Raw genomic sequence first — 13,944 nt, forward strand, 5'->3', positions numbered from 1 at the left:
CTCAAACACTGCGGCGATGAGATCTGTGCGAAATTTAAATCAGCTAGAGGAACAAACACACAGGCTTGCAGCAAGTTACGCTTAGACAGAAGGGCATGTTGGATTTTCAGCTAGAGAATGGCAGTTCATTAAGGGAGAATGCCTCAAATGCTATTCGCTTTATTAATTATGAGACATACAGTTATGTTTAGTGAGTTAATAAACCTATATGTGTAAATAGGATGTTTTTGTATAGCCAAATTGGACAGATTTACCTTTAAAGTAAATTAAATTTGCATTGAAGACATTTCTAATGTGTCCAAAGATATATAAAAGCTGTTCTTTTCACTACATATCATCAGATAATTTGTAGATTCTAGAGGATCTAGAGGATACTAAAGACTGGAGTAATGATGCTATGTCATCACAGAAATTAAAACATTAAATGAGACATCACTCTGTATTCTAGTAATATTTCAGAATATTATTGCATTTTTTTCAAATACTGCAATCTCGGTGAGCTTTAGAAACAAATATTACATGAACAATATCATAATAATATAGAAATGGTCTCATAATATTTACAGTATGTGTCAATAAGCTTAAATATGACACATTTTTATAGACAAATTGAACATATTTCGTTTTTAAAAGACAGTAGGCGTGACTAAAAAAATCAGTTTTATGTTTTCAGACTTTATATTAAAAAGAATATTTATTAAGGATCCGATCAGTATATCTGTGTCATTTCTGAATGATCACAATTCTAAAGACTTCAGTTATTAGCTACCCAAAATTCAGCCATTAAATCAGGGCAGAAAAACGTTTGGAATATATTAAAACAGAATAAATTTTAAATTGTAATAGTTCACAACATTGCTGATTTTATTTTGTGTTTTATTTTGTTAAACAAATGTTTATTTAGCGAGAATAGTTCTTTAAAAAACATACAGTGTTCAGCATATGTAAGTACACCCCTTACAAATCTTTCATTTAAATTCATATTTTCATATAGGAAGCTTTAGGATTAGGAAAAACTTAATTGTTCCAGAGAGGAAATTTATCTTGGGCAAAAAGGTGCTACCATTGCCCTGGCCAGACAATAAAATAAATAAAACAAACAAAACAATTAAGAACATACAGTTGAAGTCAGAATTATTAAACCCCATGAATTATTACCCACCCTGTTTATTTTTTCTGTTTTTTCATTTTTTCCACAATTTCTGGTTAAAGGTGGAGAAGATTTTTTCAACAGTTTTTTAAGCATAATAATTTTAATAAATCTTTTTTTTTAACTCATCTTTAATAACTGATTTATTTTATCTTTGCCATGATGACAGTAAATAATATTTTACTAAATATTCTTCAAGATACTTTCTATACACTTTAAAGTGACATTTAAAGGTTTCACTAGGCTAATTTGGTTAAATAGGCAGGTTAGGGTAATTAAGCAAGGTATTGTCTAACGATGGTTTGTTCTATAGACTATCGAGGAAAAATAGATTAAAGTGGGCTAATAAATTTGTCCCTAAAATGGTTTTTAAAAAATTAGAACTGCTTTTATTCTAGCTGAAATAAAACAATTAAGACTTTCTCCAGAAGAAAAAATATTATCAGATACTGTGCAAATGTCCTTACTCTGTTAAACATCATTTGGTAAATTTATAAAAAAGAAAAAAAAAAAGAAAAAGAAAAATGAAAGGGGGGCTAATAATTCTGTCTCAAACTGGATTTTAAATGTTGCTGAAATTTTGTAGTTTGTAATTGTTTTTGCAATATTTAACTTTATTTTAAAAGTATTATCTTTCCATTAATAGGATGTTCGCTGACTAAAATGATATTTTAATAAATAAATCTGTTTATTAAATCTGTTTTGTTCAAATGCACCAAAACATATGAACTATTGACTGAGAAATGGATAAAAATATTCATTTTCAAAATGGGGTGTATTCATTTATGCTAAGCACTGTATACCCAGATAGAAGTTATACTTGTAGGTGTCAACAATTCCCAGCAAATCACACTCTCATGTTTTGGTCTTGTTCAAGATTAACAGTGTTGGCCTAAAATATTTGATACAACCTTTAACATATCAGCTACTCCAAACCCTCCAACTGCACTGTTCAGAATTCCTTGTGGGCCAAATTTGCCTTCAACAACACAGAACACTGTTGCTTTCACCACATTATTGGCTAGGAAGCTTATTCTCCTTAAGTGGAAACAAATATCTCCACCTTCACATGACAGATGGATAAAAGTGTGTTTAATGATAGGTTTTCATTAAGAGGGTCTTTAAAATCTTTTTACAAAACATGCAAACCTTTGTTGAGTTATATTGACACTATTTTTAGTATTTATTTTATTATTTATTTATTACTTTATTTATTTATTTTTACATTTACTGTGTCATTAAATCTTTTCAGTGATTACTTAATATTATATTGGTGCTTGCACAAATAAGCACTTTAATAGGCTAAACTGAACAGATTCCCCCTAAAATGGCCACAGATTTTGTCTGGGTATAAAATGAGTAATAACGTCATTCAGGAGTGATGTATGCTGATGTCATTCACTGAAGCAGTTTCTCCTCTTCACACACACACACTTTACAGGGGTAACAGACAGCCTAATGGTCCCTGAATAAAATAATATTCCAGCTGACAGGCCATAGGACAGCCCTAATTAATAAAAGTTATTAAAAACTGTTGTCAAGGGACAAAACGAATTAGAGCAGTATTATGAAGCTGCTCAGGTAGGGGCTCAGAAAACCCGGTCAAGAAAAAAAAAAGAGACGGACAAAGCAGAATCTGGACTTACTGGACGCAGAGATCTGCTTATGTTTACATTCATATGCTTGTCTGTATATACAACACATTCTCACTCCCAACTCGTCACATACTGACGCTTGGTCAGGAACCCTCGGCGTCAGTTATTGACGCACAGGGTACCCCTTTAGCGTCATATTTAGACGTGCAGGGATTCCCTATAGAATCTGTGCCTGAGCCTGAGGCGTCATAGGGAGACGCTGGAGGCTCGTATAGTTACCAATAGATGTCAACGCAATTTTTAAAACCTGATTTACGCCTATTATCTTAGTTTTCTTATTTTAAAAATATGTAATTTTTATTTTGTTCATGAAAAGCGTCTGTAAACGGGGTCGAAACTACTGTATGAATAAACTTCGGCCCACGTGACATCCCTTCACGGTGAGTTTAACGCCGCTCTGCTATTGGTCAAACTGCATCAACGGTGAGTTCTCAGATGAGTTCAACTGTCAACATTAAATATTACGTTAATGCTGCATACTATATTTTTATTGGAGATTAGTTGGTGTTTATAAATATGTTATCATTTACTTTATATTTAATGAGTGAAAATATATTCGGTTGTCCAGTTTAGGGTAACTATGCCTAATAAAACTTTGATTCATTCATATTATTTATTATTTTTTTACTTTAAAAAAATATTAAATTTCAAGTACTAAGTTTAAAAATGTTTTCGGCTGATATTTTTCATTTTAAATTATTTATTAAAGTTGGGGTCATTGTATGTGGCGATCTATTTTTTACAGTCTATGCTCGCTATCCCAAGGTTCATTGCGATCCCAAGGTTCACTGCGGTTTTCCACAAGGTAAGTAAAAAGTAAACAAATAAACACGATTTGTTGATAAAGCATGTACTGTAAACTAGCGACGTTATCTAATTACATCAAGTTCATTTATTAAAAACATATTTTTCTCACATATAACGTTGGTCATGCATTAGAACAATATATACATTTTAAGATAAGGAACAGTGTAACCAGATTGTTGTTTTCCACAATAGAATTCGTGCAAAATCTATATATAATATGCAATATGCAACTCTAATAATACAAATGTATTCGTAATTGTTTCAATATTAAAGAACATCAAGTGTTTCCAAAGGTTTATTGTAAAAACAATTATTTTCCATGCCTTAAAACACACACACACACACACACACACACACACACACACACACACACACACACACACACACACATATATATATATATATATATATATATATATATATATATATATATATATATATATATATATAGCATAACAAAAGCTCAAGTATAACTTAAGCTGATGTATGTCACACAATGAATATCATACACTATTACCAGTACAATTTGGCCTTTACCAATTTATTTAATAAAAGAAAGAATCTATCATCTCTAAATTGTGGTAAAGAGGCACAACAAGCTGTCTTCTTTTCAAATATTATGTCAGTCAGGATGGTAATGGTAAAATTCAAGGATTACCTTGCACCTTCTCAGAAATTTACCATTGATCATATGTATTAAAAGTGGCTGGATTGCTTTTAACACAAGCAACGTTTTTTTAAATCATTATCTTAAACAGATTAAGGCTCATTTTGGACTACACTTACATTACTTTACAACTGCTTAATGCAGTACTGATGTATCTAGTAGTTTAGTGGGTTTAACTAATGTCACATCTGTTTTTATTCATTTCAGATGCAGAAACTTTTGACATATAAATTCATCTTGACTAAGGGTAATGTTTTTGTTCAGAATTAATCATTATTTAAAATCATTGTAATTTCTTTGTTATTATGTACAGATTTTAAAAGAATGTACTTTCTTTTAATAAAGAACTCTTCACAGCACTGCAGCTAAACAGTCACAACCTCACAGAGCTGCACAACTGCCCCACTCAGATCAGTGTTGAAGCTGGAACCACATCTTGTGTACAGCAAAGGCAGAGCTGAAAATTCACTGTTTGTCTTGTATTGTGTGGTAAGTCACAGTTTTATTAATTTTTTTATTTTATTGCAACACTAAGTAGTCCATTCTGTGGCCAATATGATATAAAGGGCCTAAAATGGGACGGACGTGATCATTGTTTTGATTTCTAGATAAGTACTCATGGGGCTACACATGCAGCTGAAGTTAGCTTCATTGAGTAGGACATTTCTTTCAGTATACTCTTAAAGAGATTCACCCAAAAATGAAAATTCTGTCATTATTGACTCATCCTTCACTTGTTCCAAATATGTCTGACTTGCTTACTTCAGTTAAACACAAAAAAATTATATTTTAAAGAAAGATGAAAACCTGCAAACATTAACTTCCATAGTATTTGTTTTTTCCTACTATGTATGTCAATGTTTTCAGCTTTCCAGCTTTCTTCAAAAAACTTCCTTCATGTTCAACACAAAGTAACTTGGAAGTTTTTAAAAAAGGTTTACAACCACTTAAAGGAGAGTAAATAGTGAACTGTTCCTTTAACCCAATCTAGTTGACTTTACTAGAAAATTGTATAGAAACCCAGTGGCTTAAACCCCTTACATTTTATACAAGGTACAACTTAACAGCCATACTTGAATTAAAATATTACTGTAAGTTCAAGAAGATTGTAAAGGTTCTGGGTTAATTTAAAGTGGGCTGTTTAGTTTCACCTTGTGTAAAAACATAAAGGATTTAAGGCAACATGTTTCGATGCAGTTTTCTAATAAAGTCAACTAGTTTGGGTTAAGAGTGTAATGGGTTACAGTAATAGCAGTGAATCATGCAGGCATAAAATAAATGTTTAGCCATGTAAAGCAATAAGCTTGTTATAATTTAGAAATATTTTCGGGTGAAGCACAGTATGCTGTTGTAGTTTTCATATAATTGATGAGTCAAACATGAGATGTGTTTTAAATTGCAAGACGTGAATTAACAATATGTTCATCAAGATTCAAATCTTGCATCTTATATTTTTTAAGGTTTTGGCCCAATAATACCCATTCTGCTATTTAAAAAATCATGCTGGAATTTGTGTCAGCATTCCCTTCAATGAAAACTACAGCAGTGGACATCATTGGTGATAAAAATGTATGTGAAGGATAAGGGTGTTCATAATGAGAAGTGCAGTTACTATCCTGATCTCTGAGTTTGTAGAACTGACAGATCTGCTTGGAATAAATGGAAACATGCTGGAAATGTTTAACCTATTATACAATTAATTCAAGAGTGCCAGGTTTAATGACACTTTACATATATAAATAAATATCACTGAACTTTCTAAATGAAACCTAACGCTCATTCTTTGTTCAGTAATGATGTTGTGCACTTCTAATACTTTACAGTGGCAAAACCTGGAATAACACATGGGAGCCCTCCAGGAATTGCTGACACTTTACGCCCAAGTCTCCTCATGCTAACCGGATTGCAATATGACAGTCTAGTCAGCATAAACACCTGGACTCACCAAGCACACTTTGGTTCTCAGTGTTTTGTAAAAATTGTTTTTGCTATTCTTCAGTAAATACTTGAATATGTTTTGAACTTATTCTACTTTTGATGTTTAAGTTCAGAAAGTTGTTATTATAAACATAATTTGCATTTGTCATGAACTTGACTTCTTGTTGTTGTAAAAGCTGTTTATTATAATGGCATTTCCAAAGGCATCATTTGAAAATATTTTTTGCAGTGCAGTTTTACTTGAGCTTGACATACCAGATGTATGACATGAATAAATATCACAAAATAAATACAATAATAATAATACAAAATATACATTTCCTTCAATTATAATTGTTTTTAATCATTTATATATGTATGGTAATATATTATTGCATTAAAAACTTATAAAATATATATTTTTGGTTAAAATATATATTTTTGCATTTTTGTGTGATTTTTATTATTTATTTTTATTTGTGGCATTATAAATAAATTATAAATGTTTCATTAAAAATGTATTGTGTTTATTTGCATACTCATTTACAATGAACTACTATTTATACTATTTAATGGGCACTATATTTGTCATTTAAGTTTGACATATATTTATATTTGTATACCTACATGATGCAGGGTTTAGTTACAGCAAATGCTTGAAATGTTTTCAAACATGAAGCTTTTTTATTATTTTTTTATTCGTTTCAAATTAAGTATACTGCCTATGATCTGGTTTTACTATGATCATTTTGCACATCAGGTTATCCCCACAAAGTAATCTCACGGTAAATATACATTTGTATTTTTAATAAGACAATAAATAACATGTAATATTAATACACATTTTGATATTTCAGTTATATTATAAGGTTATAATCAACCTTCAGCCGGAAGATTACCAAATAGAGACAAAGTGTGACGTAGATTGCGACGTTGTGATTGGACTATAACTTCAAAGCCAAATTAAAAGATCCTTCGTGTTGCTAACTATGTTTTGCTAACTTTGCCACTTTACTAACAGTGTCCTTTATCAATGAGTTATCACTGTGTTTTAAATAGTTAACGATTAACCAAGATCGTAACCCTAAACTTAACCCTAACTACACCTTTCAAGGAACTACAATTTGTAGCGCCATGTCTTTCCCCTCCCATCTATACAGCGACAAAGGATTGTGGGTAATGTAGTTTAAAGCCTTTTTGTAATAAAATGGAACAGATACAAATTTTAATGAACTAAAGACTATCTGAATAAGGTCATTGTGCATATATTTATGACATATATGAAAGCCAGGCATAAATTTGTTATTTTACAATGAGTATTTTTTAAACAGCTTTTATTGACTTGATCAGTATATATCAGACTATTATATCCAACATTATTTATTGAACATAGCATAGGTAATAGTCTTGCTGATATTCTCTCACTCATTTCTCGTTTGAAATGTGAATACTTTTTCCTTTTCTACGGGGCTCTACTCATCCCCTTTGAGTAAAAGGGCAGTTAACCTATGTAGATGTATTATCTTCAACATGGACAAGAAATTGTATTGTCACATGTACAGTTGTGGTAAAAAAAAAAAAAAAGCTGTAAAAATAAGCTAAACATTAGTATCCTCTTTAATTACAAGTTATTAGCAATAGTGATCTATGTTCATCACAAATGTTATGAGTTCAGAATAATATGTGTGGATGTAATTCTGAAAGTGTGTTTCATTAATGGTCATCATGTGATATTTAATTGTTTTCACTTTATTTGAAATATGGATAAAAGCTCTTTTAAAATATGTAAATGTTTATAAATAAAACCTTTTTAAAGACATGTATTTGTTTAAAAACCACTCTTTATCTGATTATTTTTACTTTCTAAATCTTCAACTGTTTGTGTAACAGTATGATTTGATGACAATGGATGAACTTGTGTTTAATAATGATTCCACATAATGTCTTTGTCCTGCATGTGGGTTAATTTGTTAATTATTTTCTTTATGATCAAATGATTGTAAGATTTGCTGCATTGTAAGAATCATGAAAATATTGAGAAATGAGGTAACAATGATGAAAAGATATCCTTTCAAATGCTGCGAATAGTTCAAACCTCCAAATGATTAAAAATACATAGCCATTAACCAACAAAATAAAAATGCAAACATTCAAATTATCTAAACTAGAAGTAAAATAGTTCTGTGCTGTATTTATAAGTTACTGTGTAGTTCTATGTCTACATATTTTATTTTCATTCATTCATTTTCTTTTTGGCTTAGTACCTTTATTAACCAGGGGTCGCCACAGTGCTATGAACCGCCAACTTTTCCAGCATGTTTTTATGCAGCAGATGCTCTTCCAGCCGCAATCCATCTCTTGGAAAATATTTTATTTTTTATCTTGCATTCAATAAAACATTATACAAAGTTAATTTTTATTTTCAGAATAACAACAGTCGCACTGTTATCTCACAACAAGTGCAGCAGTTTTTTGTTAGACATTCTAACAAATACAAATGTTTCAAAGTAAGGACAAAAATAAAAGGAGATAAATTTTTTTTTTTTTTAGAAAAATCCATGAGGACCAAATGGATCCATCAGATCTTTGATGTAAATCATAGGTTAATTTTTCCAGAGGTAGAAGTGTGGTTGCCTGACTCAGCCACATATTGACTGGAGGTATCTGAGCAGTGGACCATAATAATGTACATTTTTTGCCCAAGTATATGCAAAAATTAAATTTATCATAAAAATGTATCATAAAATTAATATTTTAAAAGGTCTTAATGTCACTTAATGTAATAATTTCATTTTAATATAGAGTTCCTTAAATCGTTATATGTTGTAAGCAGTTAGGCATACAATAATGCTCTTAATTTACAACACTGATTGATTTTAGAGGAATGCTTACATACTGTACATATCTATGTATTTAAAAAAAAAGACAATTTGGTTATAGATGATGACAATTTTATTTAATTTTTTACAGATTTTATTACATGCTTTAGATTCAGGGTTAAGGTCATCCTCTTCTGGATTACAGTAAAAGAAAATCCACAGTCAATGTCATACTCATCAGCTGGAGCTTTATTTAAAAAAAATCTATGTTCTCTGCTCCAGCCAAAACTTGCAGGTACCTTGCAGGTCTCTAGATCGCACCATCGTATTGTTGTTTATTTCTCAGTTATTTTTTTGCTTTTTGAGAATGATGATCCATAGACCTTTTAACCCCTCTTCGTTAAGGCCACATGTCGAATCTTAAAAGAAGAACACAACAACATAAAAATATATTAATATCCTTTGGACTGGGTAACCTTATGCTTATGTCTGTGCCAAAAAATACAAATACATACCAGTACATTTCAGTAGCAAACAAGCAAGAAAGTTCTTTGAAAGAACCAGGATGAGTTGAAAGGTATTTATAGTGGTTGACCATCTCTGCCACAAGAATCCACTGCTTCTCCTGAAGAATCCTGACTAGCAGGATGATGTTGAACACCCTCCTCTTTGTTGCTGGGTCAGCAGAGTCTGAAATATATTTATGAAAAGAAAGTTGTATAACAAGGATTATACGTCAACTTTTAAAGAATCAACACTGACAGAAGTCTAGTGTACATACCATGCAATATGACGAAGACATCCACATCACTTCTTCTTTTTGTTGTCTTTGCTTCTGCTACTGAAAAAAAAATGACAGTAATAGTAACACAATTTTTCATGACTACATGTAATATTAATAAGAATTTCCTCACCCTCTGCCCACTCCTCTACATCACAGACCAAAGTCTTCCAATTGGTTTCCAGTCACTGCCAGTTTCATGGATTCTGTTTTGCAACTTGCTTTGCAGAGCTGTTGCGGTCTACAATGATAAGCAATCAAAAAATCACAATACTATTTAAATAGGTTACAGAACAACTAAAACAAATTCAACTGGATATTGTTACCTTCTGATATCAACAGGTCAGCGAGATGGCCAAATTGTTGAATATCTGCTAATTCCAGCACATGACCATGAGAGTTACAGTAGCATGTCTGGTCACTCCAATCCTATAGAAGAAATATTGCACTGTTCAACCTCCTTCCCAAGAGTAAAACCAGGCATATCCTGGTATGCCTCACTCCATTTCACCGTGTTAACATATACAAACAAACAAACAAACAAACAAACAAACAAACAAACAAACAAATAAATAAATAAGTAAACCAATAAGTTTTGGCATTTACCTGTAGATCAGTTTAAGATAATCATATAGCTCATCTATCTCAGATATAAACTCATGTGATTAGGCATGAAACACACTAAAATCATAGGCTTAAAGATGGTGCTGAAACTTTGGACAGCTTTTTGCAACTCTTTGGAGGTAGTGTCATTAGTAGATGTAGTCCACAAATCTTCCTGTCAATTCTTAATCCTTAGCTGTAAATAAACCTTCAAAAATGCCAGTGTTTGAAAAAGGAATGAAACAGTACAGAACAAGTGCAAAACAGTTTCTATCTTCTAATCTAATTTTCTTAGGTGAACATCACAGAGCTGTTTTCTTGTTAATTTAGTTTCAACACATACAGTTTAAAGTACCTTGTGCATTCTTGAAATGGTTATGCTTATGGTTCATATCTACTTAAATTGGCAGTATATCTAGTGTGGAAGCAGAACAGATGAAGGGCTCTTCCTTGCAAATACTATCCACCTTGTATTGCACAGACTCCCACTCAAGAATATCTCAGAAAAATGTCTGCTGAGATCTTAGCAGTCCATTAAAAATAATTATACCAACATCTTTTCCACCAATGGAAAGAATATAAAAATACTTTAGGATATATTAATACTTGCATGACCAAATCTGAGATAAAAAGGCCATCAGTATGCCTTAGTTTAAATAAAACCAAAATTTTACTCTAGCCCACTGTCACCTAGGTCTACAGATACAGGGACTAATGGAAACAATGAAGTACACACTGACAGTCACTGGAGCAAGGCCCTCTCACAGTTGGGAAGATTGGAGTTCCTATGAGCTGTACCAGATAAAAACAACAAAAAAATGTACATTTTTAACATTTCTAACTTATCCTAAGACTAGTAGACAAGCAGCATAAGCAGTTCTAATTTCCTAAACCCCAATGTGGGAAGTTGATGGCCTATAAGGTGTCATAAAATCAGACAAAACAAAATACTTTCTGAAAAAGAAAAAAAATGGTTGGCCACTATCAACACCCAGAACAAATAGTTTTAAACAGTTAGGCCACAATATTTTGTGAGCTTATGCTGTAGTTTTTTAATGTTTGTCATAAACAATAGTAATAGTAAAACTAATGCGTTTCTTTCTGTTATTACAATAGTAGTGAAAGAATAAATGCATTTTATCTCATACAATCACATATGCCTAAACAATGTAGATATTTAATATACATGGAATGAAAAACTTCACTAACCCTTGACTGATTCCAGAGTGGTCTTGGCCTTCCTTACATGGTGGTGCTTTCTGCAGATCACCAAGTTGTCATCAAAACTTGAGCTTATAATTGAGATCTTGATGATAAATCTGAGTATTGAGGAATCACTCATGGTGATAGGCAGAAACAGGCTGAAAGACACAAGAATTAATCAAACAAATATAAATGTGTTAACAGAGATAGAGAGACAAGTGCAATTTAACATATAAACATGGGTAAAGTGATTTTACTTTTTGCTTATTAGAAAACAAAATTGGATTTTTAAAGAAATCTAAAGAACCTGAAAAGAGCAAAGAAAAAATATTCATATCTGAACAGTGAACACCTTATAATGTACACCTGTATATATATATATATATATACATATATATATATATATATATATATATACATATATATATATATATATATATATATATATATATATATATATATATATATATATATATATATGTGTGTGTGTGTGTGGTAGATTAAGCTATTTTTTTGTTTAGTTTTGTGTTGTACAATGAATAAAATGTGCTCAGACGGGCAAAATATCTGCCTTTTTCCTTTAAAGGCATGGAAAATAATTGTTTTTACAATAAACCTTTGGAAACACTTGATGTTCTTTAATATTGAAACAATTACGAATACATTTGTATTATTAGAGTTGCATATTGCATATTATATATAGATTTTGCACGAATTCTATTGTGGAAAACAACAATCTGGTTACACTGTTCCTTATCTTAAAATGTATATATTGTTCTAATGCATGACCAACGTTATATGTGAGAAAAATATGTTTTTAATAAATGAACTTGATGTAATTAGATAACGTCGCTAGTTTACAGTACATGCTTTATCAACAAATCGTGTTTATTTGTTTACTTTTTACTTACCTTGTGGAAAACCGCAGTGAACCTTGGGATCGCAATGAACCTTGGGATAGCGAGCATAGACTGTAAAAAATAGATCGCCACATACAATGACCCCAACTTTAATAAATAATTTAAAATGAAAAATATCAGCCGAAAACATTTTTAAACTTAGTACTTGAAATTTAATATTTTTTAAAGTAAAAAAATAATAAATAATATGAATGAATCAAAGTTTTATTAGGCATAGTTACCCTAAACTGGACAACCGAATATATTTTCACTCATTAAATATAAAGTAAATGATAACATATTTATAAACACCAACTAATCTCCAATAAAAATATATTATGCAGCATTAACGTAATATTTAATGTTGACAGTTGAACTCATCTGAGAACTCACCGCTGATGCAGTTTGACCAATAGCAGAGCGGCGTTAAACTCACCGTAAAGGGATGTCACGTGGGCCGAAGTTTATTCATACAGTAGTTTCGACCCCGTTTACAGACGCTTTTCATAAACAAAATAAAAATTACATATTTTTAAAATAAGAAAACTGTGATAATAGGCGTAAATCAGGTTTTAAAAAGTTTGTTGACATCTATTGGTAATTATACGAGCCTCCAGCGTCTCCCTATGACGCCTCAGGCTCAGGCACAGATTCTATAGGGAATCCCTGCACGTCTAAATATGACGCTAAAGGGGTACCCTGTGCGTCAATAACTGACGCCGAGGGTTCCTGACCAAGCGTCAGTATATGACGAGTTGGGAGTGAGAACGTGTTGGTATATATGTATAACGTGAAGCCTTGTTGACAGCGCAAAACAAAAGTGACAGAGTGGAATTATGGGTAGAATTATAACCATGTCAAGATGACAGATATAGACATGCTGATGAGCCTTACGCTCTCATTTCTCTTCTTCACTACCTCCTTTTTCTGCCTGTTTTTGTCTGTGTTCCAATTTAGCCTCCGTGTTCTTTTGGAATTGACTGTTGTTTTTATGTTCCGCGTCTCAAATGATACACATATAAAATACTGATAAACTTTAAATTGGCTTCTTGTTTTCATTTTAAAATTACTGCTTTTTTTCTATGACCTGAACAAAACCTAGTAGATATGATCATGATTTTTCTTTTAAGTGTAACTATTACATGAGACCTTTGCTTACTGTAGTATCGGGTAGTTAAGTTATGAATAGTTACATGCAATGTACCCTAAATAGAACTATTCTATGAACTAGTGTTACTCATTATTTAAATGTATAAAGTTTAGTAACTATCTTACAATAAAATGTAGCACAATTTGGTTAAACTTTACAATAAGGTTGTATTAGTTAATGTATTTACTAACATGAACAAACATGGCTTTACGTAATGTTAACAATTATCAATATTAGATGCTAACAATGCATTGGTAAATGCTGAACTATGATTAATAAATGCTGTACATGTG

At 31.4% G+C, this 13,944-nt stretch overlaps 1 protein-coding gene and 2 long non-coding RNA genes across 54 annotated transcripts in view; 2 read left to right on the plus strand and 1 right to left on the minus strand.

The window, feature by feature from the left end:
• rbfox3a (RNA binding fox-1 homolog 3a) overlaps positions 1–13,944 on the plus strand; it is an 886,893-nt gene that overhangs the window by 742,048 nt on the left and 130,901 nt on the right. The window lies entirely within an intron of this gene.
• LOC147841443 (uncharacterized) lies at positions 3,568–6,373 on the plus strand. The gene is made up of 4 exons (XR_015504318.1): positions 3,568–3,610; positions 4,487–4,526; positions 4,625–4,768; positions 6,103–6,373. It is a non-coding gene; the product is annotated as an uncharacterized LOC147841443 (long non-coding RNA).
• LOC147841444 (uncharacterized) lies at positions 9,126–13,129 on the minus strand. Of its 3 annotated transcripts, XR_015504315.1 has the most exons (9): positions 12,895–13,129; positions 12,514–12,573; positions 11,609–11,760; positions 11,140–11,191; positions 10,123–10,225; positions 9,930–10,037; positions 9,797–9,853; positions 9,531–9,705; positions 9,126–9,434 (listed from the first exon to the last, which is right to left on the minus strand). It is a non-coding gene; the product is annotated as an uncharacterized LOC147841444 (long non-coding RNA). The 3 variants fall into 3 exon arrangements; XR_015504313.1 differs by lacking the exon at positions 12,895–13,129 and having other exon boundaries at positions 9,797–9,856; positions 12,514–12,549; XR_015504314.1 differs by lacking the exons at positions 11,140–11,191; positions 12,895–13,129 and having other exon boundaries at positions 12,514–12,549.

The sequence above is a fragment of the Danio rerio genome, chromosome 12 (assembly GCF_052040795.2).
Source record: "Danio rerio strain M-AB ecotype USA chromosome 12, GRCz13ab, whole genome shotgun sequence".
Lineage (NCBI taxonomy): Eukaryota > Metazoa > Chordata > Actinopteri > Cypriniformes > Danionidae > Danio > Danio rerio.